The sequence below is a fragment of the Oncorhynchus nerka genome, linkage group LG25 (assembly GCF_034236695.1).
Source record: "Oncorhynchus nerka isolate Pitt River linkage group LG25, Oner_Uvic_2.0, whole genome shotgun sequence".
NCBI lineage: Eukaryota > Metazoa > Chordata > Actinopteri > Salmoniformes > Salmonidae > Oncorhynchus > Oncorhynchus nerka.
In genome coordinates, this window is record NC_088420.1 from 20211414 (window position 1) to 20238704 (window position 27291).

The window sequence follows — 27291 nt, forward strand, 5'->3', positions numbered from 1 at the left end:
TGTACAAGTACACCCCCTGGATAGGACGCTATCTCAATTCTGAGTGCCAAGCAGAGACTCATCAGGTCCCATTTTCCCAACCTCTCAATCTCTGGGCCATATTCAACAAAAATGTTTATTGCTGAAAGTATTTTGGGAAAGAAGATATGAGATGTGTTTAACTATCTTGATTTTCCTTTTAAGGAAGTTAGTTTTCATCTCATCTCTCGTCTCATCTCTAAAGGAAGTTGCTGTTAAACTAAATTATGTTTAGCAGTGTTGCACAACAGATGTAGCCTATCCTGTTAGATCCTGTTATTAGATCCTGTTATTCTGGTGCACTCAAGCTAGCAGGACAGTCATGATCATCATTATGTGATTTGGAAAGCTGATTCAAACAGAGGCCTTGTGTGAAGTAGGGGAAAGTTCAGGCTCAGAGAATAGTGGTATTTTGGGGAATATCAATTTGACGAAGCAAGTGGTGACAGCCTTTGATTTGCATTAGACACAAGTTTGTTTTAGTAGATCCATTATGCCAAACATTTGTGAGGATATTTATTTAATTAATACTATTGTTTTTCTGTTCCATCAATGGTACTTTTGACTAAGAATTTTACTTGAAGTACTTTTATGAAATGGTTTTATACATATTACTGTGTATTTGTGCAGTTGGCTAATTAGAATTGAATATGATGCTTAAGTTCCATATGTCAGTGAATGGTAGCATTTTGACAGCGTCTTCGGTTGTAGACAAGTTGCATAACCTTTTTCTCGAGGTTATATTGACTAGAAACCATTGTGTGGAACAAGAGACTGAAGAGAACAGTGCTGTATTGAAACCAGAAAAGTTCCTGTGGGGAATAAAAAAGCACTTATATTTATGCAACGTAATAAGCATCCTAAGAGTGTTTCCAAAACTATCTGAGGGAAACTTTAAAGCAGGGGTCCCCTATTCCATTCAGCCACCCCCCCTTGAATGGGGCCGGAACATAGTTCTAAATCATTTGTGTGCTGAAAATTCACCGAAAAGGATTCTAAACAGATAAACATATTTGAGAAAAACAGAGTAATTTAAAACCTTGATTACATTGTGATATGATCACATGCCTCTATGTGGGGGAATATTTGGGAACAAATTTTCTTAATTAAAATCACTTTGAGCTCGTTTCCTGGTGATTTTACAGTCATTTATGCCCAAGAACAAAATATATATATATATATAAAATTACCTGTAGGCCGAAATTGGGGAATCGTGCTTTTAAAGACACATATTCTGGACTGCCATCCTGCATGTCACCTTGTACTGCTAGGATACTGTAGGTCAGGATACTGTGGTTGTTGACCTCTAATCCACTAGTGTCCAGGAAGTTTTTTTTTATGCACACCAGAACACAATGGTCAACTTTGTGATGCAACTTAATTGTAATTAGATGAACCTACGCTTTTCCTGATCCAGTAAAAACAATTGCTTCCTGCAAGTTTGAGTAATTTATCATAGTAAAAAAAAGAACATCACACAAACTATTATGTAAATCTGAACATGTTTGCAAATTGTATGTTTTGTACACTAGTTTGCAAAATGTTTAAGTCAAGTCATCCAAACTATACTGGACAAAAATATAAACGCACATGTAAAGTGTTGGTCTTTTATGTTTCATGAGCTGAAATAAAAGATCCCAGAATTTTTTTGTATACACAAAGCAGATTTCTCTCAAATGTTGTTCACAAATGTGTTTTTAAATCCCTGTTAGTAAGCATTTCTCCTTTGCCAAGATGATCCATCCACCTGACAGGTGTGCCATCAAGAAGCTGATTAAACAGCATGATCATTACACAGGTGCACCTTGTGCTGGGGACAATAAAAGGCAACTCTAAAATTCCACAGATGTCTCTAGTTTTGAGGGAGTGTGCAATTGGCATGCCGACTGCAGGAATGTCCACCAGAGCTGTTGCCAGAGAACGTAATGTTAATTTTTCTACCTCCAACGTCGTTTTAGAGAATTCATCAGTACGGCCAACCAGCCTCACAACCGCAGACTATGTGTAACCAAATCAGCTCAGGAACTCCACATCCAGGTTCTTTACCTGCGGGATCGGATGAGTCCAGCCACCCTGACAGCTGATGAAACTGAGGAGTATTTCTGTCTGTAATAAAGCCCTTTTGTAGGGGCAAACTATTTCTGTTTGGGTTTGCCTGGCTCTCCAGTGGGTGGGTCTATGCCCACCCATGGCTGTGCTGTGCCCCTGACCTGTCATGTGAAATCCATAAGGGTCTGAGTTTATTTCAACTGACTGATTTCCTAAATACGTATGAACTGTAACTCATTGAAGTTGTTGTATGTTAAGCAGTGCGGCTTGGTGGGGTAGTGTTTCAGAGGACGCATGGCTCTCGACCTTCGCCTATTCCGAGTCCATACGGGAGTTGCAACGATGGGACAAAACTGTAACTACCAATTTGGATATCACAAAAATTGGGGGAGGAAAACGGGGTAATTTGCATTTATATTTTTGTTCAGTATAGATAAAGGTACTTACAATGTACAGTGCAACATTGTTTCAAGGTCATTGCATTGGTTATTCAAATCAAATGTTATTTGTCACAAGCTCTAACTACTACAAGTGTAGACCTTACTGTGAAATGCTTACTTACAAACCCTTAACCAACAATGCAGTTCAAAAAATAGAGTTAAGAAAATATTTACTAAATAAACTAAAGTAAAAGATACTTTAAAAAAAATGTAACGCAATAAAATATGCTATATACAGGGGGTACCGGTACTGAGCCACTGTTGTTACTCTGGTATAAGGCCTATGTAGCTAATAATGATCAAATTAATTTCATAATCAGTGTAGGAAACCTTCACAAGACGCAAACGCTCCCAACCATAGGTTTAAATGTCACAGCATTCTAAAGAATAAGTGGGTCATTCCAAGAAATGAGTTCCTTCTAGATATTTTAAGTAGAAATTGTGCACCAATGTTCTTATATGAAGTGCCCTTTAATAAACCAATAGAGAATTCCCCCAAAAAACATTTGCTAAAGTGGCAAAATTAGGCATTTTGACATGTCAACTGTTTCACTTTTAGGAAGATTTTTAACACACGTCTCCAAGTTTCGCTATCATTGTAGGGCCCTATTTAGTTGCTTTGACAAAGTTATTTCATGTGATTAATTTACATCTGTCCCTCATTTTAAGGATAACACAAGTGAACTGAAGTCTCGTTTTAATATGGTGAAACTATTCCTTTTGAAAAAACAAATTCAATATGAGCTGGTTTTAGTCTTTTTGTGATGTTTTGTGGTGGAAAATGGGGTGGGTCCAGCATAACACTACAACTCTGTTACACATAGATGGACTAGCAAAACAATCAATATATATATATATATATATATATATATATATTGATTGTTTTGTGTGTGTAAATCTTGCGTTCCTGTTGTACATAACAATCTTCCATTCCCCCTGTCACAAGGGGATTTATGGCTGGTTTAAGAAAAAATTGTAATCTGTTACTTTTCTAGTATTTTTTAAATTTTTTATTTAAACTCTTGATGAGCAAACTTGTTTTTTTTATGAAGTTGAACATGTGCTCTTTGTCTGAATGTTAAAATGAGGTGAAATCAAGCGTCTCTTTTGACCAAGTTACACTTCTCAAAAGGCACCGAATTGGTGGAGCGACCCAAATATTGTGCAAAGCCATGTACATTTAAATACCATATGGCCCTGGTATGGTGTGGGATTGTGAAGACTAGATTTCTACCACAGCAATAATAACTATCATTATTGTTTTTCCTTTGCAGGTTTTTGTGTGAATGGTGACGATGGTATCGTGGCAGGAGTCTTGTATCAGCATCTTGAGGCAGAAAATAAAAAGAAATGTCCTCACTGTCAACTGCGTTTATTTTCAACTTACTTAACATGTGTAAATATTTGTACGAACATTACAAGATTCGACAACTGAGACACACTGAACAAGTTCCACAGAAATGTGACTAACAGAAATGGAATAATGTGTCCCTGAACAAAGGGTGGGTCAAAATCAAAAGTAACAGTCAGTATCTGTTGTGGCCATCAGCTGCATTAAGTACTGCAGTGCATCTCTTCCTCTTGGACTGCACCAGATTTGCCAGTTCTTGCTGTGAGATGTTACTCCACTCTTCCACCAAGGCACCTGCAAGTTCCCTGACATTTCTGGGGGGAATGGCCCTAGCCCTCACCCTCCGATCCAACAGGTCCCAGACGTGCTCAATGGGATTGAGATCTGGGCTCTTCGCTGGCCATGGCAGAACACTGACATTCCTGTCTTGCAGGAAATCACGCACAGAATGAGCAGTATGGCTGGTGGCATTGTCATGCTGGAGGGTCATGTCAGGATGAGCCTGCAGGAAGGGTACCACATGAGGGAGGAGGATGTCTTGCCTGTAACGCACAGCGTTGAGATTGCCTGCAATGACAACAAGCTCAGTCCGATGATGCTGTGACACACCGTCCCAGACCATGACGGACCCTCCACCTCCAAATCGATCCCGCTCCAGAGCACAGGCCTCGGTGTAACCTTTATTCCTTCAACGATAAACGCGAATCCGACCATCACCCCTGGTGAGACAAAACCGCGACTCGTCAGTGAAGAGCACTTTTTGCCAGTCCTGTCTGGTCCAGCGACGGTGGGTTTGTGCTCATAGGCGACGTTGTTGCCGGTGATGTCTGGTGAGGACCTGCCTTGCAACAGGCCTACAAGCCCTCAGTCCAGCCTCTCTCAGCCTATTGCAGACAGTCAGCACTGATGGAGGGATTGTGCGTTCCTGGTGTAACTCGGGCAGTTGTTGCCATCGTGTACCTGTCCCGCAGGTGTGATGTTTGGATGCACCGATCCTGTGCAGGTGTTGTTACACGTGGTCTGCCACTGCGAGGACGATCAGCTGTCTGTCCTGTCTCCCTGTAACGTTGTCTTAGGCATCTCACAGTACGGACATTGCAATTTATTGCCCTGGCCACATCTGCAGTCCTCATGCCTCCTTACAGCATCCCTAAGGCACGTTCACGCAGATGAGCAGGAACCCTAGGCATCTTTCTTTTGCTGTTTTTGAGTCAGTAGAAAGGGGAATGTTCATTAATTGTTTATGCTTCATTGAACAAGCATGGGAAACAGTGTTTAAACCCTTCACAATGAAGATCTGTGGAGTTATTTGGATTTTTACGAATTATCTTTGAAAGACAGGGTCCTGAAAAAGGGATGTTAATTTTTTTGTTGCTGAGTTTACTTCCATGGCTGTTTCTGATTAGACATGCACAGCTGGAGTGTTCTATGACTGATTAGTTCAGATCTATAAACCCACAAACAGGCTTCTAAGTGTAAATGTGTTAATCCTTGATAATGATTTTTGATTAATATACGCTCACATTGTTAGTTTTGTTTTAATGGCATCATTCAATATCTTAACATCAAGTTGCACATTGTTATTTAGCTGAAGAGTAGAGGACAGTAGATATACCATTACTACAGTGAGGGAAAAAGTATTTGATCCTCTGCTGATTTTGTACGTTTGCCCACTGACAAAGAAATGATCAGTCTATAATTTTAATGGTAAGTTCATTTGAACAGTGAGAGACAGAATAACAACAAAAAAATCCAGAAAAACGCATGTCAAAAATTTTCTAAATCGATTTGCATTTTAATGAGGGAAATAAGTATTTGACCCCTCTGCAAAACATGACTTATTACTTGCTGTTTTTCTGTCTCTCACTGTTTAAATAAACATACCATTAAAATTATAGACAGATAAATGTCTTTGTCAGTGGGAAAACTTACAAAATCAGCAGGGGATCAAAATACTTTTTTCCTTCACTGTATATACGCCATTCCATGAAATACATGGTTACACTTGTTTTATTTCAGGGGGTGTGGTGGGGGAATTGACATTTTATGTTAGCAACCACACAGTTGTTATTTTCAATGCAGGAACTGAAATTCCAATCACCTTCATGTTGACCCATCACCCAGATTCCAAATGTATAGTACCAGTGTTCTGCATGTTGGCTGTCTTCCTATAGGCCTTATATGAACTGTGTCCTAGATTATCTTCTCTATATCACTGTTAATTGACCTGTTGCCTCTTTTAATTGAAAAATCTATTTTGTGATGTGACCAAATGCTATCAAGTTGGTGCTGTCCAGGGTTATTGGGACATCCCTAACCTAAAGCCTAACTTTAACCACTACCCTTACCCGCTACCCTTACCCCGACCTTAACCCTTACATGGTCAATTGGTAACATACACCATACATGCACTTGTCCACAAATCAATGTACACCCCAAGTTAATTGTAGATGTGGTAAGAAATACCTTGTGTCTACTGAATTCAACTGGAATTTTCTTACTTTTAAAAGATAAGTGTCATGAGTGGAATGCCTGCTGGAGCAAACATTGACCATTACTTAAAACTTTGTTATACACACATGTTCAACCCTTGCTCAGCTAATCAAATAGATTGTCCCATGATGTTGCAACTGTGGCATGACATGAAGATACTCTCCTACATTCTGCCCAATTTCATTCACTGTAACCTGGAAATGGATTCTGCCCAATTTCAGTCACTGTATCCTAGAAATGTATTAAACTCTTACCCCTGTTGCATTCAACTTTAGTTCACTGCGCCTCAGTCCAGACATCTATTTTTCTCAGGTGAAGTTCATTGGTTCATCGCTCTGCCTCAGTCTGATGAGCCAGGATTTGTGGTAAAACAGTCATTTGATTTTTCATTCACCTTTTCTCCAATCCCAACTCAAAGAGATTTCCACAGGGTGAAATGGACTGGACATAACTAATATTTTGACTTTCATCCTTCTAAATTTTTTTATATGCTGGTACCAGGCTACCTTCAGATGAGTCTTGTGAGGCTTGTGGGTATCCTACTGCAAAACAAATTACATGTTTTTTTTGTGAAAGTCACTTCCATAGAGGGGTCATATTAGTTTTGTTGGACAAACTGTTCAGACGCTAGACGTTTTCTTGAGAATACCGATTTTTGGGATGTCTCATGGTCTGACAAACCCTGTTGTAGCTCGGCCACCTTCCACCGCAGATGCGGAAGGCCACCATTGGTGGATGTGGTGGATTGAGACGCAGCCCATGCAAGATAACAGATATCTCTTAAACAGACAGATTTTGATGGGGCTTTTTCTATTATGCTAATTAGATTTCAGAGGGTATGACTCTAGGGTTTTTTAACATGACTATGTTCAACTCATTCAGGTATTTAAAATAACTTTCTGTCTGTCAAATCCAATACTCTCTGAGTCCTTTTTACCAGGACAACAAATATAACATGATTTTCTCTCCATTTTGGACTTTAGCATGTCCTTAAAAATGACTGGTTTCTTGTCTTACAGTAGATAGGATATGACACAATTTCTCTTGCCAGTACACAATATCCAATGTATTTTATGACTTATTGATGCCTTTAGGCGTCAACTTTAATCAGATGAAATTATATCTAAGAACTCCCCTGAATTTATAGAGTAATATACGTATATCCCTTGTCATCCCTTTGGCTAATTTACAGGCCATATGGAAAAGAAGAAAGAAGTTTGGACCATAGTTGTTGGTGGTAGTTAAGAGACTGGAATCTTATGACAGAGCAAGCTTGGTTGCTGCATATGGCAGGGGAGAGTGTCATAATCCAGTAATTGCTCAATTTGGTTTCCTTACAAGCAGTTTCAGTATTACATAGCTGAGAATAGCGCACTCATGGAAAATCTGAGTCAGTTAGGAAACAACAATGCCAACTTTTCCCAATGGTCATCCTCTTACTGTTTTTTGCTGGCAAAATCAGCTAGATAATCATCATTTATGTGTATACAGTGGGGCAAAAAGTATTTAGTCAGCTACCAATTGTGCAAGTTCTCCCACTTAAAAAGATGAGTGAGGCCTGTAATGTTCATCATAGGTACACTTCAACTATGACAGACAAAATGTGGGAAAAAAATCCAGAAAATCACATTGTAGGATTTTTTATGAATTTATTTGCAAATTATGGTGGAAAATAAGTATTTGGTCACTAGCAAAAGTTTATCTCAATACTTTGTTATATACCCTTTGTTGGCAATGACAGAGGTCAAACATTTTCTGTAAGTCTTCACAAGGTTTTCACACACTGTTGCTGGTATTTTGGCCCATTCTTCCATGCAGATCTCCTCTAGAGCAGTGATGTTTTGGGGCTGTTGCTGGGCAACACAGACTTTCAACTCCCTCCAAATATTTTCTATGGGGTTGAGATCTGGAGACTGGCTAGGCCACTCCAGGACCTTGAAATGCTTCTTACGAAGCCACTCCTTCGTTGCCCGGGCAGTGTGTTTGGGATCCTTATCATGCTGAAAGACCCAGCCACATTTCATCTTCAATGCCCTTGCTGATGGAAGGAGGTTTTCACTCAATTTGCAAATTAATTCATCAAAATTCCTACAATGTGATTTTCTGGATTTTTTCCCCCTCATTTTGTCTGTCATAGTTGAAGTGTACCTATGATGAAAATTACAGGCCTCTCTCATCTTTTTAAGTGGGAGAACTTGCACAATTGGTGGCTGACTAAATACTTTTTTGCCCCACTATATATCGTCTGTAAATCACAATTAGGAGGAAATTGAAGTGTTACCTAAATGCATTTAAAAAAAAGAGAGACGCATCACGCCTGCTATTTACATAGGCTTTACACTGCTGAAACAACTTTTTATTTTGTTTAACTAAGCAAGTCCGTTAATAACAAATTCTTATTTATAAAGACGGCGTACCCTGACCAAACCCTCCCCAACCCGAACAACGCTGGACCAATTGTGCGTCACTTTATGGGACTCCTGATCACGGCCGGTTGTGATACAGCCCGGGATCAATCCAGGGTCTGTAGTGATGCCTCTAGCACTGAGATGCAGTGCCTTACACATGTCAACTACTGTTCAATAACATACTGTGCCAACCTGAGGGGTTAGAGAGTATGCGTCTGAGACAATGGCAAGCCCCCATACAACCTTCACCCACACTAAGCTTTATCTCCTTTAGATAGGACATTTGAGCCTATCTCTGTCTTCTGCAGCTTGTATAGACAATAAGGGACTTACATAACAGAACAATGTTTCACATTCCATTCCTGAGGGTGCATATTTGTGTTCTAGTCCAGCACTAACACAACTGATTCAACTAATGAAATTGGCTTGGTGAAACAAACATGCAACCTCCTACAGAATCGTAATTTGAGCGAGTTTGCTACTGCATGACAATAATCCTGCAGCAACAGGAAATGTGAATTACTATGTGGATTTTAATTAATGGAAATGTTTTGTTGGGGTAGATGCATTTTTCATTATGGGTAAATCAAGTCTGAGATTTTAAGTGTAAATTACAAACTTTAGAAGTCTTTTAAAACCTTGAATACACTACAAGTTTGTATTGCAAATTCTCAGCAAAAAAAAAGAGTGATCAAATTAAGATCCGACATCTGTGAGGAGGGTCTGCTTGCCCTGAGACATGGTAGACTCCTACAGCCATCTCTCAGAGCAAGGGAGCCTGTCATGCCAAATGATGTCCCCATTCAAATAGTGTCCCCGACTGCATCAGAACTCATCGAATCCCATTGTGATGTAGAGGGGGATACTATTTGGCATGACAGGCCCCCAGGAATGGAAAAATAAATAGAGGTCAATGATGACGTTATTATGACTAGTAATTGTTGTAATTTAGCCTCTCAGTGAACAGTAGCGTGGAAGCTAACTATATTATCATGGCTCACTGAAAGGTAATCAGTCAGAAAGTGACCTCCGCTAAATGTCTACCAGTAACCCCAGGACTCTTCATCTCCTGGGAGTTCTCTATTCTGCTGTGGCCATCAACCGGGGGTCAGCTTCTGACCTGGAGGAGAAAACCCACAACACTCATCCTGGCCCCATTCGCTGGCATCCTCCACTCCACCACAGAGGTCAATGAACTAAGGATCTGGGAGAGAAATATTATGTTAGTATTTTTGCACTCAAAACATGTCAATCTGAGCATAGATATAAGAATAAACAGACATGGACTTTTTAATATCTATGGCTCAAAATGAAAATGTGAAACGCAACTAATCTAAATGCTTGGCAGAAGGAACACTGGAAATAAAAAACCATGGGAAACTAGTCCGTGGTTTTCATTGACACCTAGCCTACATTAATTGCATTACTCAACTGGCACACATAACAGTGATTAAACATGGAAGGGACATTTTAAAATGAGATATGGGAAACTGTAGTAGCTGAAGTGATTGATCACTTATGCCATTCTCTCATGGATCTTGAAGGTCTCTGCCAGTGTCTGTTGTTGTTACATTGTGTCAATGTCATGTTGTGCTCCTCAGTTTTACCCCTGGACCCATACCAAGGGAGGGTCAACACTAACCTAGAATTGGAGCAATAAAAGCAGTCTCCTCTTCCTCCTCAGGATGTTGACACAACAGGACATCCCAAAGGATTTTTGAATATGTTTTATTAATTATCTCAATATTAATCAGTGCTTGTTTTCCCCAACCCCACTGCCTGTCCTTTTGTTGTACGACTAATGAACCATGCAGTTTTACCATATGATGGATGTTGGGGTGGTGCTGGAGATTATGAATATGAAGTTGAAAAATTGTGGACATTTTCCTTTAACTTATCTCCCGTAAGTGTCACTGGCTCGGTTTCTCTGGTAAATCACAGAGAAGGAGCGCTATCTGTGTGCTCACCCTCGTATCCTCTTTCCCACTTTTAGCCTTCTCCTTTGCAGTCTATTTCCGCAGTAAAAACCCTGTTATAAAATAGTGGCTATGTCAGAGATTCGACTTCACAGCAGTCGGTGACGGCAGACTGAATGATCTACAAATCACCTTTCATCCTAAATAACTGCTCATTATTATTTGTAGATCAGTCAGTCCGCTCAATCATTGATCAGCAACTGCTCTCAAACACGGCTGATGTCTCTCTTGAAGACACATTCTGCTGATTCATCAAAGTAAAGATATTTTCAATGTTCATGACAGAGCAGGGAAGCCATTACAAAACTTTGGTCAGATATGTGTGTGGTTAGTCAAGCACTGTTCCCTCTGTCACGCTCTTGTAAAATGGAACAATATTTTATTCAGTGACCAGATTTATCTTAACCCTACCCTTAGAGGCTTTACTGGTCAGTAAGTAGTGCTTTGTACAATCTGAGAAATACATTAACTGTAATGCAATAGTGCCCTCTACTGTTAGGCCATATGATTGCAGCCAGGTCAATAGGAGAAATTGTGAGACGTGTTGACATGATGCGTGAAGGCATTGAAGATGACCCTCCCATTTTGCGAAGCATAGACTTGGTTAATTCTTACTCTGCGAAGCCTAGATTTGTTTAATTCTTTATAGATTATAGTTCAGTTTACATTTTTTAAACATATCCTAGCAGACTGCAATTTTATTCCCAGTTAATGAGTTTTTGTAACTAGCACTGAACAATAAAATAGTAACTGCTGTCTGGAAAACATAACATCAGTAGTAGCTGTTTCTGTTTGTAATTTAAAAAAACTGCTGGTCAGCAGAAAGGAACAGCTGCAAGTACAAGAAGGATGCTCATAAAAAAAGCAGTTTCTCATTTTACTGGCTTCCGCTATACACACACACAATGCTGTCCAGGCATTGTAGGAATGGTAAATATTAAGGTGACTTTCCCCATCCAACATCTTTGCATTCTCAAGTGGGAAGTATTTCAATTGCTTTTATCCAAAACACTCCTGCCCTCCATGCGCTTTCCACACACACATGCATCACACTTACCTCATTACATCACCTTGCATTGGGGACATTCCTGTGAATGTATTGTGTAAATGGTGGTTTCTACAGTGTTGTATTGTATATCTGTATTGATGTTGATCTGATGATTTTTTTTGTTCTGAGCCAACACACCAAGATAAATTCCTAGTATTGTTTGTTGCATGGCTGTAATGTTTCCTGATTCTGATTCAATGTCCTATTACAGTCACCTCAAAATGACTTGCAATAGAGCAGACATCCTATGAATGCTTTGAAGTTAACACAATTGAATCACATAGAATAAAAACATCATGCAAAAGTAATTCATAGCAACAAAACCTTACTGTTCAGTGTATTATTTTAGATTATGAATGCATGATCGTTCTAAATAGATAATGCTATTGAGCGGAACATATTAAACGTCACTGACATCCTTTTCATGGCAAACCAAGGCAATATCCAATGTGCAGGCATTCCAATGTGTTCTGATTTACATTGGTATTTGACCAGATAACTATATTCTTCATAATTATTTTCATACAATTATCACAAGCTAACTTAATTCCAAAACATTCCACTATGCACTAAATAGCTTGAAGGCAAACATGAACATATCTTTGTTCAAATAAATAAAGTATATTTTACACTTCAGAGACTACATTTATGAATTAGAGCAGTAGTGAAACTTTTGCCATTTTTATAAAATGTAGAAAGAAGATCTGTTGGCAAAACAATAATAACTTATTTTTCATTACTTACTGACTTTATTGTCCCCATGGGGAAATTTTGTTGCAGTGTCATGTACACGTTTAAAGTGTACATGACACTGCAACAAAATTTCCCCATTGACAAATGGCACTTGTCTAGGCCAACTACAACATGACAAAAAATGTTTTGCTCAATCATGACTCAATAATTTTGGCCACAAACTTATTTTTTAGATATTGTGATAAATATGCAAAGTTGGTTTTAATTTCGAAACATATTAAAAAGTATTTATATTCTGGCTATAACATCATAATGCATCGGTCACTTCCACTGAGGTATAAAGTACTTTCCACCGTTTCTGTCCCCTACTACTTCTATTGGGCACACATCCCCTTGCACTGATTGGTTGATTCGCCTGTCTATCATTGACTCATAAACCTGGTGAAGAGTGGGAAAGCGCAAGGGGTGGCATGTTTTTCCTTCCTAACTTTATTACCAAGAATGCTCGGAGAAATTATAGTGAAAGTTAAAAGAAAGCCTTAGGAAGTCTGAAAGGTAAGACAAACACATTTAAATGATACATTATTGCATGCACTACATATTCCTCGAACGGTCGCCTATCAAATGGGCTCAACATTTCTGTAAAAGCAAAGGGAACAGGTAAAGTTGCCGCTCTATCAACTGTATGGACCATGCCTTGATTGATTTCTTTTCCTTTTTACGTAGACCTACATAACATATTGTGTGCGCTTCTTATTTAGTGCATTGAAAATAGTGCTCAGATAGTTGTGAATGTTACCGACCCGTACGAAGCCCATCATATGCCTACGATACATTTGTTCCGTAACCAACTGTATTCTGAAAAGTCTGTAGCGAACCATCTGCCATAGTTTAAAACATCAACTGTACGGTTATATTTGTGTATAACCAATCAAGTAACGTTATATACGAATAAATTGTTCATAACATTTATTTATTTAGCATTTATTTAGTTTACTGTTCAGAGACAGCACATGAAAAGCCACAATTAATATCCTATGTGTGCATAAAGACAGTATCGTCAGGTCCACAAAGAGCCCCATTTGAACAAAACTGGGCTAGTCCAAGAACATCTGTTTGAATTTAATTCAATTTAATTAAACATTTTTAGAGTGATTTTAGTCTTGAGAAGAGAGATACATTGACACACCCCATGCAAGATAACTGTTAAAATAGTACTTCATCGATGTATAGGCTACTGAACGCATAGAATGGCGTTATAAAGGTGTTACATGAGGTTGGATGTCTGTTGATTAGTGACATTAGATTTAGACAAGTACATTTAAGATTATAATCCACCCAGGAAGTTAAAAAAAAACTTTTTTACCCCAAGCAAAAAATATTTGGAGTTGTAGCTAAACAAAGACGTCATCATCAAACAAACAGAAAGACATGACATGGTATGAAAATACCCCCCCCCCCCCCCCACACTCTCTGCACATCCCCCATTAGGGCAATAATCTGTGGTGCTGTCAATTGTATTCACTCTGTGGAGGACAAGAAAGTCGTGTCTTGCTTCATAATAACACACATAATCACATTGTGACATGGGGATTACTAAATGAATCACAGCTTCGTGGAATTGGCTTGTTGTGATCACAATTGATTCTCCTATTGTGGGGTGAGTTGTGCCCCAGACATGGCTTGTCCAGACTGTAATTCATCCACTTGACTGCTAACCATCCCCATGTTGTCTGTCATGTGATTCTATGCTATAAACTGTCTTATTATTATTGCATTAAATCATTGTTTTGTAACGTCCATATGCTTTCATCCTGAATTTACATGTTGTGAACCATCTGGCTTTCTTTGAAATGTAGATGTTAATTGTAAGATGACAAAATGTTGTGCATCTACAAGAACATACTGGTTCATGATGTACATTCCTAAATCTGTTTGTTTATATTTTAATGGAACATAAACCATTGATGCAGGCTAGATCATTTCTACAACAATATACAGATACACATAATTAAACCTTTCACTGGTTATGTGGGAAAGAAATGATCTAAGCTAAGGTTGGATGTAAAACAGAATGAATCATATTTGAGCAGCAAATATCTGTCCAAACAAGGGGCCTCTATTGTACATAGGATAATTGCATTGACTTGTTGTGCCCTTAGACAGTAGCCTCCATAGTTAAAAAATAAGTGGCTTTTTTTCTGTTGTGGCAAACAGTTTTATGTTAAGTTTTAGAGTGTGATTATTTATGTTTAAGCATGAATTCACTGCCTCCGCATTTTTACACCATCAATGCAATGCTTTTCAAACTGTTATTGAAAACAATATTTCCTCCTGAGATCTATTTGAACAACCCCAAAGTTTTAGTAAAACGTCATATTTAACCTTTCTTGTTGTAAGTAAGTATCCATATGAAACGGCTTCATAACAATGTGAACATCCTCCTATCCAAGAAAATATTAATGGTAAAAAGTTGGCAGTTGACACATTTGTATTAATTCAGTTAGATTTTTTACCACAATGTGGGAAAAAAACAAAAAAGTGGGTTTAAAGGCTTTAATAGGAGATGAAATTGCCCTTCTCAGATTGACAGTAGCTAAAGCACTTGCTCATGTCTGTTGTCAACCCCTTCGAGGAGCAGTGACTGATGTCTTGTTCTGCTATATATGTCTTGAGATTCATTGTAGCAAATCACAACAATTACGCGTGTTGGACGGTAACATGTTAAGCTTTCAACAACATTGATGAGCTCACAGGGGGGATATGGTCGGGTTCCTGCAACTGTACACTTGAGTATGACTTACAGTGTCTGTCTTCAAAAATAGAACCACCATAAATGTAGTGACGGGTGTTGTGGGGGCAGTGAAACTGTCTGATGCTGAGGACGTTCTCAGCGTCTAACAAAACAAGAAAATATATATTATATTCTGTAATATATAGGTCTATATTCCAAAACCTTGATGCCATGGGGCGGCAGGGTATCCTAGTGGTTAGAGCGTTGGACTAGTAACCGAAAGGTTGCAATTTCAAATCCCCGTGCTGACAAGGTACAAATCTGTCGTTCTGCCCCTGAACAGGCAGTTAACCCACTGTTCTTAGGCCGTCATTGAAAATAAGAATTTGTTCTTAACTGACTTGCCTAGTTAAATAAAGGTAAAATAAAATAAAAAATCATAGTAAATTTACTATGTTTCATTTTCTTCTCTGCCTGTTCCCTTTACCTTTCATTCACCTTGAATATCCAATCTGCAGAGAGTTTTGTTCATTGTTTGATTGAGTTAGATTATTGACTTATTCATTCAAGGCCACTTGAGGTTTGACTGTTCCCTGAACACTAGTTGTACAATCATCTCCTTTGATCAAGGCCTTCAGTGGATTTGATGTCTGCATCCCCATGGTTAAGTTGGCTCCATCTGCCATAGAGAGTTCTTTCTATTGCATCTCCATCAATGAATCAATCAAGTATATTTATAAAGTCCTTTTTACATCAGCCGATGTCACAATGTGATGTACAGAAACCCAGCCTAAAACTCCAAACAGCAAGCAATGCAGATGTAGAAGCACGGTGAAAGGCCAGAACCCTAGGAAGAAACCTAGAGAGGAACCAGGCTCTGTGGGGTGGCCAGTCCTCTTCTGGCTATGCAGGGTGGATATTATAACAGAACATGGCCAAGATGTTCAAATGTTCATAGATGACCTGCAGGGTCAGATAATAATCATCACAGTGGTTGTAGAGGGTGCAACAGGTCAGCACCTCAGATGTAAATGTCAGTTGGCTTTTCAAAGCCGATCATTCAGCGTTAGAGACAGCATTTGTGGTAGAGAGAGGGTCCAAAACAGCAGGTCCGGGACAAGGTAGCGCGTCCAGTGACAGGTCAGGGTTCCATAGCCGCAGGTAGAACAGTTGAAACTGGAGCAGCAGCATGACCAGGTGGACTGGGGACAGCAAGGAGTCATCAGGCCAGGTAGTCCTGAGGCATGGTCCTAGGTCTCAGGTCCTCTGAGAGAAAGAGAGAGAGGAAAAAAGAGAGAATTAGAGGGAGCATACTTAAATTCACACAGGACACCGGATGAGACAGGAGAAATACTCCAGTTTTAACAGACTGACCCTAGCCCCCGACACAAACTATTGCAGCATAAATACTGGAGGCTGAGACAGGAGCGGTCGGGAGACACTGTGGCCCTGTCCGACGATGCCCCCGGACAGGGCCAAACAGGCAGGATATAACCCCACCCACTTTGCCAAAGCACAGCCCCCACACCACTAAAGTGATATCATTCACTACAGCAGCCATATTGTTTATTGATGATGATGCAAATGGCTCCAATATTCCGCGAAGAAGGCCTCTACTTGGCTGTTTCTGACATTGGAGGAGTTATCATTCAAATAAAATAAAATGTTATTGGTCACAAACACATACAGTTGAAGTCGGAAGTTTGCATACACATTAGCCAAATACATTTAAACTCAGTATTTCACAATTCCTGACATTTAATTCTATTAAAAAATCCCTGTCTTAGGTCAATTGGGATCACCACTTTATTTTAAGGATGTGAAATGTCAGAATAATAGTAGAGAGAATGATTTACGTAAACTTCTGACCCACTGGAATTGTGATGAAGTGAATTATAAGTGAAATAATCTGTCTGTAAACAATTGTTGGAAAAATTACTTGTGTCATGCACAAAGTAGATTTCCTAACCGACTTGCTATAGTTTTTTAACAAGAAATTTGTGGAGTGGTTGAAAAACGATTTTTAATGACTCCAACCTAAGTGTATGTTAACTTCCGACTTCAACTGTATTTAGCAGATGTTATTGCGGGTGTAGCGAAATGCTTCTTTTCCTAGCTTCAACAGTGTAGTAATATCTAACAATTCACAACAATACACACACATCTCAAAGGAAAATAATGGAATTAAGAAGGTGCAGGGTTGTGTAACCGATGGTAGGCGGCTAGTGATGGCTATTTAACAGTCTGATGGCCTTGATATAGAAGCTGTTTATCAGTCTCTTGGTCCCAGCTTTGATGCACCTGTACTGACCTCGCCTTCTGGATGATAGCGGGGTGAACAGGCCGTGGCTCGGGTGGTTGATGTCCTTTTTTTTCTTCCTGTGACATCAGGTGCTGTATGTGTCCTGGAGGGCAGGCAGTGTGCCCCCGGTGATGCATTGGGCAGACCGCACAACCCTCTGGAAAGCCCTGCGGTTGCGGGTGGTGGCGTTGTCTTCACCACACTGTTTGTGTGGGTGGACCATTTCAGACTGTCAGTGTTGTGTATGCCTTCTCCACTGTGGTCCCGTCAATGTGGATAGGGGCGTGCTCCTCTGCTTTTTCCTGAAGTCCACGATCATCTCCTTTGTTTTGTTGACGTTGAGGGTGAGGTTATTTTCCTGGTACACTCTGCCAGTCCCCTCACCTCCTCCCTGTGGGCTGTCTCATCATTGTTAGTAATCAGGCCTACTATGGTTGTGTCATCTTCAAAGTTGATGATTGAGTTGGAGGTGTGTGTGGCCACGCAGTCATTGGTGAACAGGGAGTACAGGAGGGGGAGGGGGCTGAGCACACTTCCCTGTGGGGCCCCTGTGTTGAGGATCAGTGAAGTTGATGTGTTGTTTCCTACCTTCACAACCTGGGGGTGGCTCATCAGGAAGTCCAGGACCCAGTTGCACAGGGCAGGGTTCAGATCCAGGGCCCCGATCTTGATGATGAGCTTGCAGGGTACTATAGTTAATGAACAGTATTCTTACATAGGTATTCCTCTTGTCCAGATGGGATAGGGCAGTGTGCAGTGCAATGGCGATTGCACAGTCTGTGGATCTATTGGGGCAGTAAGCAAATTGAAGTGGGTCTAGGGTGTCAGGTAAGGCAGAGGTGATATGATCCTTAACTAGCTTCTCAAAGCACTTCATGATGACAGAAGTGAGTGCTACGGGGCCGCATCGATGGCACTGTGTTATCCTCAAAGCTGGCGAAGAAGGTGTTTAGCTTCTCCGGGAGCAAGACGTCGTCGTCCGCTGGTTTTCCCTTTGTTATCCGTGATTGTCTGTAGACCCTGCCACATACAGTTGAAGTCTGAAGTTTACATACACCTTAGCCAAATACATTTAAACTCAGTATTTCACAATTCCTGACATTTAATCCTATTAAAAATTCCCTGTTTTAGGTCAGTTCGGATCACCACTTTATTTTAAGGATGTGAAATGTCAGAATAATAGTATACAGAATGATTTGTTTCAGCTTTTATTTCTTTCATCACATTCCCAGTGGGTCAGAAGTGTACATACAGTGGGGCAAAAAAGTATTGTGTCAGCCACCAATTGTGCAAGTTCTCCCACTTAAAAAGATGAGAGAGGCCTGTAATTTTCATCATAGGTACACTTCAACTATGACAGACAAAATGAAAAAAATATCCAGAAAATCACACTGTAGGATTTAAAAAAAAATATTTGCAAATTATGGTGGAAAATAAGTATTTGGTCACCGACAAACAAGCAAGATTTCTGGCTCGCACAGACCTGTAACTTCTTCTTTAAGAGGCTCCTCTGTCCTCCACTCGTTACCTGTATTAATAGCACCTGTTTGAACTTGTTATCAGTATAAAAGACACCTGTCCACAACCTCAAACAGTCACACTCCAAACTCCACTATGGCCAAGACCAAAGAGCTGTCAAAGGACACCAGAAACAAAATTGTAGACCTGCACCAGGCTGGGAAGACTGAATCTGCAGGTTTGAAGAAATCAACTGTGGGAGCAATTATTAGGAAATGGAAGACATACAAGACCACTGATAATCTCCCTCGATCTGGGGCTCCACGCAAGATCTCACCCCGTGGGGTCAAAATGATCACAAGAATCCCAGAACCACATGGGGGGACCTAGTGAATGACCTGCAGAGAGCTGGGACCAAGTAACAAAGCCTACCATCAGTAACACACTACGCCGCCAGGGACTCAAATCCTGCAGTTCCAGACCTGCAGTTCCAGATGTGTCCCCCTGCTTAAGCTAGTACATGTCCAGGCCCGTCTGAAGTTTGCTAGAGATCATTTGGATGATCCAGAAGAAGATTGGGAGAATGTCAGATGAAACCAAAATATAACTTTTTGTTAAACTCAACTCGTCGTGTTTGGAGGACAAAGAATGCTGAGTTGCATCCAAAGAACACCACTCCTACTGTGAAGCATGGAGGTGGAAACATCATGCTTTGGGGCTGTTTTTCTGCAAAGGGACCAGGACGACTGATCCGTGTAAAGGAAAGAATGAATGGGGCCATGTATCGTGAGATTTTGAGTGAAAACCTCCTTCCATCAGCAAGGGCATTGAAGATGAAACGTGGCTTGGTCTTTCAGCATGACAATGATCCCAAACACACCGCCCGGGCAACGAAGGAGTGGCTTCGTAAGAAGCATTTCAAGGTCCTGGAATGGCCTAGCCAGTCTCCAGATCTCAACCCCATAGAAAATCTTTGGAGGGAGTTGAAAGTCCGTGTTGCCCAGCAACAGCCCCAAAACGTCACTGCTCTAGAGGAGATCGGCATGGAGGAATGGGCCAAAATAACAGCAACAGTGTATGTGAACCTTGTGAAGACTTACAGAAAACATTTGACCTCTGTCATTGCCAACAAAGGGTATATAACAAAGTATTGAGATAAACTTTTGTTATTGACCAAATACTTGTTTTCCACCTTAATTTGCAAATAAATTAGTTGAAAACCCACAATGTGATTTCTGGATTTTTTTTCTCATTTTGTCTGTCATAGTTGAAGTGTACCTATGATGAAAATTACAGGCCTCTGTCATCTTTATAAGTGGGAGAACTTGCACAATTGGTGGCTGACTAAATACTTTTTGCCCCACTGTACACTCAATTAGTATTTGGTAGCATTGCCTTTAAATTGTTTAACTTGGGTCAAACGTTTCAGTTAGCCTTCCACAAGCTTCCCACAATAAGTTGGGTGAATTTGGGCACATTCCTCCTGACAGAGCTTGTGTAACTGAGTCAGGTTTGTAGGCCTCTTTGCTCACACATGCTTTTTCAGTTCTGCCCACAAATTTTCTATAGGATTGACATCAGGGCTTTGTGATGGCCATTCCAATACCTTGTCTTTGTTGTCCATAAGCCATTTTGCACGACTTTGGAAGTATGCTTGGGGTCATTGTCCATTTGGAAGACCCATTTGCGACTAAGCTTTAACTTCCTGCCTGATGTCTTGAGATGTTGCTTTAATATATCCACATAATTAACCTAAGTGTATATAAACTTCCGACAACTGGACATCTCGTGTCTGAGCCGTTGAATTGCGACTCCACTTTGTCTCTGTACTGACTGTACTGTTTGATTGCCTTACAGAAGGAATAACTACACTGTTTGTATTCAACCATATTCCCAGTCACCTTGCCATGGTTAAATGCGGTGGTCGGCGCTTTCAGTTTAGCGCAAATGCTGCCATCTGTCCACGGTTTCTGATTTAGATATGTTTTAATAGTCACAGTGGGAACAATATCAACATCCCCTATACACTTCCTGATGAACTCAGTCACCGTGTCCGTGTATACATCAATGTTATTCTCCGAGGCTACCCGGTACATATCCCAGTCTGCGTGATCAAAACAATCTTGATGCATGGATTACGATTGGTCAAACCAGCGTTGAATAGACCTTAGCACGGGTACTTCCTGTTTGAGTTTCTGCCTATAGGAAGGGAGGTGCAAAATGGAGTCGTGATCTGATTTGCCGAAGGGAGGGCGGGGAAGGGCCTTGTAGGCATCCCGGAAGAGAGAATAGCAGTGGCCGAGTGTTTTCCCAACGCGAGTACTACAGTCAATGTGTTGATAGAACTTCAGTAGCGTTTTCCTCAAATTTGCTTTGTTAAAATCCCCAGCTACAATAAATGCGGCCTTATTTGGCCAACTTGGAGATTGACACACCATCCTAAAAAAGGACTGGTTGTCCTAGAGAGAAGATTTTATTGGTATGAGTAGGAGCATACTAGAGGTCGACCGATTATGATTTTTCAACGCCGATACCGATACCGATTATTGGAGAACCAAAAAAGCTGATACCGATTAATCGGCTGATTTAAAAATATATATATTTGTAATAATGACAATTACAACAATACTGAATGAACACTTATTTTAAATTAATATAATACATCAATAAAAGTCTATTTAGCCTCAAATAAATAATGAAACATGTTCAATTTGGTTTAAATAATGCAAAAACAAAGTGTTGGAGAAGAAAGTAAAAGTACAATATGGGCCATGTAAAAAAGCTACCTTTTAAGTTCCTTGCTCAAGACATGAGAACATATGAAAGTTGGTGGTTCCTTTTAACATGAGACTTCAGTATTCCAAGGTAAGAGGTTTTAGGTTGTAGTTATAGTATTTGTAGGACTATTTCTCTCTATACCATTTGTATTTCATATACCTTTGACTATTGGATGTTCTTATAGGCACTTTAGTATTGCCAGTGTAACAGTATAGCTTCCGTCCCTCTCCTGGCCTCGAACCAGGAACACATCGACAACAGCCACCCTCGAAGCAGCGTTACCCATGCAGAGCAAGGGGAACAACTACTCCAAGTCTCAGAGCGAGTGACGTTGAAACGCTATTAGCGCGCACCCCATCTAACTAGCTAGTAATTTCACATCGGTTACACCAGCCTAATCTCAGGAGTTGACAGGCTTGAAGTCATAGCGCAATGCTTGAAGCATTGTGAAGAGCTTCTGTCAAACACACAATAGTGCTGTTTGAATGAATGCTTACGAGCCTGCTGCTGCCTATCACCGCTCAGTCAGACTGCTCTATCAAATCATAGACTTAATTATAACATAACACACAGAAATACGAGCCTTTGGTCATTAATATGGTAGAATCTGGAAACTATCATTTCGAAAACAAAATGTTTATTATTTCAGTGAAATATGGAACTGTTCAGTATTTTATCTAACGGATGGCATCCATAAGTCTAAATATTGCTGTTACATTGCACAACCTTCAATGTTATGTCATAATTACGTAAAATTCGGGCAAATTAGTTCGCAATGAGCCAGGCTGCCCAAACTGTTGCATATACCCTGACTCTGCGTGCAATGAACGCAAGAGAAGTGACACAATTTCACCTGGTTAATATTGCCTGCTAACCTGGATTTATTTTAGCTAAATATGCAGGTTTAAAAATATATACTTCTGTGTATTGATTTTAAGAAAGGCATGGGTGTTTATGGTTAAGTACAGTCGTGCAATGATTGTGCTTTTTTCGCAAATGCGCTTTTGTTAAATCATCCCCCTGCGTTGCATCGATTATATGCAACGCAGGACACGCTAGATAAACTAGTAATATCATCAACCATGTGTTTTTTAAAATTTTATTTTACCTTTATTTAACTAGGCAAGTCAGTTAAGAACAAATTCTTATTTTCAATGACGGCCTAGGAACAATGGGTTAACTTTTTTTATTTTATTTTTTTATTTCACCTTTATTTAACCAGGTAGGCTAGTTGAGAACAAGTTCTCATTTGCAACTGCGACCTGGCCAAGATAAAGCATAGCAGTGTGAACAGACAACACAGAGTTACACATGGAGTAAGCAATTAACAAGTCAATAACACAGTAGAAAAAAAATGGGCAGTCTATATACAATGTGTGCAAAAGGCATGAGGAGGTAGGCGAATAATACAATTTTGCAGATTAACACTGGGGTGATAAATGATCAGATGGTCATGTACAGGTAGAGATATTGGTGTGCAAAAGAGCAGAAAAGTAAATAAAAAATTTAAAAAAAACAGTATAAAAACAGTATGGGGATGAGGTAGGTGAAAATGGGTGGGCTATTTACCAATAGACTATGTACAGCTGCAGCGATCGGTTAGCTGCTCGGATAGCTGATGTTTGAAGTTGGTGAGGGAGATAAAAGTCTCCAACTTCAGCGATTTTTGCAGTTCGTTCCAGTCACAGGCAGCAGAGTACTGGAACGAAAGGCGGCCAAATGAGGTGTTGGCTTTAGGGATGATCAGTGAGATACACCTGCTGGAGCGTGTGCTACGGATGGGTGTTGCCATCGTGACCAGTGAACTGAGATAAGGCGGAGCTTTACCTAGCATGGACTTGTAGATGACCTGGAGCCAGTGGGTCTGGCGACGAATATGTAGCGAGGGCCAGCCGACTAGAGCATACAAGTCGCAGTGGTGGGTGGTATAAGGTGCTTTGGTGACAAAACGGATGGCACTATGATAGACTGCATCCAGTTTGCTGAGTAGAGTGTTGGAAGCCATTTTGTAGATGACATCGCCGAAATCGAGGATCGGTAGGATAGTCAGTTTTACTAGGGTAAGCTTGGCGGCGTGAGTGAAGGAGGCTTTGTTGCGGAATAGAAAGCCGACTCTTGATTTGATTTTCGATTGGAGATGTTTGATGTGAGTCTGGAAGGAGAGTTTGCAGTCTAGCCAGACACCTAGGTACTTATAGATGTCCACATATTCAAGGTCGGAACCATCCAGGGTGGTGATGCTAGTCGGGCATGCGGGTGCAGGCAGCGATCGGTTGAAAAGCATGCATTTGGTTTTACTCGCGTTTAAGAGCAGTTGGAGGCCACGGAAGGAGTGCTGTATGGCATTGAAGCTCGTTTGGAGGTTAGATAGCACAGTGTCCAATGACGGGCCGAAAGTATATAGAATGGTGTCGTCTGCGTAGAGGTGGATCAGGGAATCGCCCGCAGCAAGAGCAACATCATTGATATATACAGAGAAAAGAGTCGGCCCGAGAATTGAACCCTGTGGCACCCCATAGAGACTGCCAGAGGACCGGACAGCATGCCCTCCGATTTGACACACTGAACTCTGTCTGCAAAGTAATTGGTGAACCAGGCAAGGCAGTCATCCGAGAAACCGAGGCTATTGAGTCTGCCGATAAGAATATGGTGATTGACAGAGTCGAAAGCCTTGGCGAGGTCGATGAAGACGGCTGCACAGTACTGTCTTTTATCGATGGCGGTTATGATATCGTTTAGTACCTTGAGCGTGGCTGAGGTGCACCCGTGACCGGCTCGGAAACCAGATTGCACAGCGGAGAAGGTACGGTGGGATTCGAGATGGTCAGTGACCTGTTTGTTGACTTGGCTTTCGAAGACCTTAGATAGGCAGGGCAGGATGGATATAGGTCTATAGCAGTTTGGGTCCAGGGTGTCTCCCTTTGAAGAGGGGGATGACTGCGGCAGCTTTCCAATCCTTGGGGATCTCAGACGATATGAAAGAGAGGTTGAACAGGCTGGTAATAGGGGTTGCGACAATGGCGGCAGATAGTTTCAGAAATAGAGGGTCCAGATTGTCAAGCCCAGCTGATTTGTACGGGTCTAGGTTTTGCAGCTCTTTCAGAACATCTGCTATCTGGATTTGGGTAAAGGAGAACCTGGAGAGGCTTGGGCGAGGAGCTGCGGGGGGGGGCGGAGCTGTTGGCCGAGGTTGGAGTAGCCAGGCGGAAGGCATGGACAGCCGTTGAGAAGTGCTTATTGAAGCTTTCGATAATCGTGGATTTATCGGTGGAGACCGTGTTACCTAGCCTCAGTGCAGTGGGCAGCTGGGAGGAGGTACTCTTGTTCTCCATGGACTTCACAGTGTCCCAGAACTTTTTGGAGTTGGAGCTACAGGATGCAAACTTCTGCCTGAAGAAGCTGGCCTTAGCTTTCCTGACTGACTGCGTGTATTGGTTCCTGACTTCCCTGAACAGTTGCATATCACGGGGGCTATTCGATGCTATTGCAGTCCGCCACAGGATGTTTTTGTGCTGGTCGAGGGCAGTCAGGTCTGGAGTGAACCAAGGGCTGTATCTGTTCTTGGTTCTGCATTTTTGAACGGAGCATGCTTATCTAAAATGGTGAGGAAGTTACTTTTAAAGAATGACCAGGCATCCTCAACTGATGGGATGAGGTCAATGTCCTTCCAGGATACCCGGGCCAGGTCGATTAGAAAGGCCTGCTCACAGAAGTGTTTTAGGGAGCGTTTGACAGTGATGAGGGGTGGTCGTTTGACTGCGGCTCCGTGGCGGATACAGGCAATGAGGCAGTGATCGCTGAGATCCTGGTTGAAGACAGCGGAGGTGTATTTGGAGGGCCAGTTGGTCAGGATGACGTCTATGAGGGTGCCCTTGTTTACAGAGTTAGGGTTGTACCTGGTGGGTTCCTTGATGATTTGAGTGAGATTGAGGGCATCTAGCTTACATTGTAGGACTGCCGGGGTGTTAAGCATATCCCAGTTTAGGTCACCTAACAGAACAAACTCTGAAGCTAGATGGGGGCGATCAATTCACAAATGGTGTCCAGGGCACAGCTGGGAGCTGAGGGTGGCCGGTAGCAGGCGGCAACAGTGAGAGACTTATTTCTGGAGAGGGTAATTTTCAAAATTAGTAGTTCGAACTGTTTAGGTATGGACCTGGAAAGTATGACATTACTTTGCAGGCTATCTCTGCAGTAGACTGCAACTCCGCCCCTTTGGTAGTTCTATCTTGACGGAAGATGTTATAGTTGGGTATGGAAATCTCTGAATTTTTGGTGGCCTTCCTGAGCCAGGATTCAGACACGGCAAGGACATCAGGGTTAGCAGAGTGTGCTAAAGCAGTGAGTAAAACAAACTTAGGGAGGAGGCTTCTGATGTTGACATGCATAAAACCAAGGCTTTTTCGATCACAGAAGTCAACAAATGAGGGTACCTGGGGACATGCAGGGCCTGGGTTTACCTCCACATCACCCGCGGAACAGAGAAGGAGTAGTATGAGGGTGCGGCTAAAGGCTATCAAAACTGGTCGCCTAGAGCGTTGGGGGCAGAGGATAAGAGGAGCAGGTTTCTGGGCATGGTAGAATATATTCAGGGCATAATGCACAGACAAGGGTATGGTGGGGTGCGGGTACAGCGGAGGTAAGCCCAGGCACTGGGTGATGATGAGACAGGTTGTATCTCTGGACATGCTGGTTGTAATGGGTGAGGTCACCGCATGTGTGGGAGGTGGGACAAAGGAGGTAACAGGGGTATGCAGAGTGGGTCTAGGGGCTCCATTGTGAACTAAAACAATTATAACTAACCTGAACAACAGTATACAAGGCATATTGACATCTGAGAGAGACATACAGCGAGGCATACAGTAATCACAGGTGTTGAATTTGGAAAGCTAGCTAAAAACAGTAGGCGAGGCTAATCCGCTAGCACAACAAACAGCAGGTAAAATGGCGTTGACTAGGCAACGGGGCCGACAGGTAAGACAAACAAGCAGAAAGGAGTACCGTGATTAATGGACAGTCCAGCGTGCGTCAGCTATGTAGCCAAGAGATCAGTGTCCAGGGGGCAGCGGTGGATGGGCAGGGGGGCTGGCGAGTGTTATCCAGGTTTTTTTTTTTTTTTTTTTTTAAACTAACAATGACTAACTAGCTTGTAGCTAGTTAGCTGGTTAGCGTCTGGAGGTTCTTGAGTGTGTCATAAAAATAAAAATAAGAGTAAAAGTAATAGCGATTCCGTATCACATTGGGTGAGGCAGGTTTCCGGAAGGTATAAACAAATTAAAAATCAAAAAGAGATAGAAAGTAAATGGGGTCAGAGAGTGATTGGGACGCGGTGGTACAGACGGTTAGCAGGCCTGTGCTAACAAGCTAACAGTTCGTAGGCCCGAGCTAGACAAGGTAGCAGTTAGCGGACCGGAGCTTGACAAGCTAGCCGTTAGCAGGCCGAATTAGCAAGCAGGGAGATAGCGAGGGCTAGAGAGTTAACCTTTGGGGGACGTCGCGATGGGGTGAGTCTGTTTATTTATTCCTCTTCATGCGGTGAGCTG

General features: G+C 41.3%; 1 protein-coding gene across 1 annotated transcript in view; it reads left to right on the forward strand.

The window, feature by feature from the left end:
* The first annotated feature begins 12902 nt into the window (after positions 1 to 12902).
* LOC115109172 (KN motif and ankyrin repeat domain-containing protein 3-like) overlaps positions 12903 to 27291 on the forward strand; it is a 45062-nt gene continuing 30673 nt past the window's right edge. The window contains exon 1 of the mRNA XM_029633815.2: positions 12903 to 13031. The gene's annotated coding sequence lies outside the window, so the exon portion shown is untranslated. The remainder of the gene's footprint in view (positions 13032 to 27291) is intronic.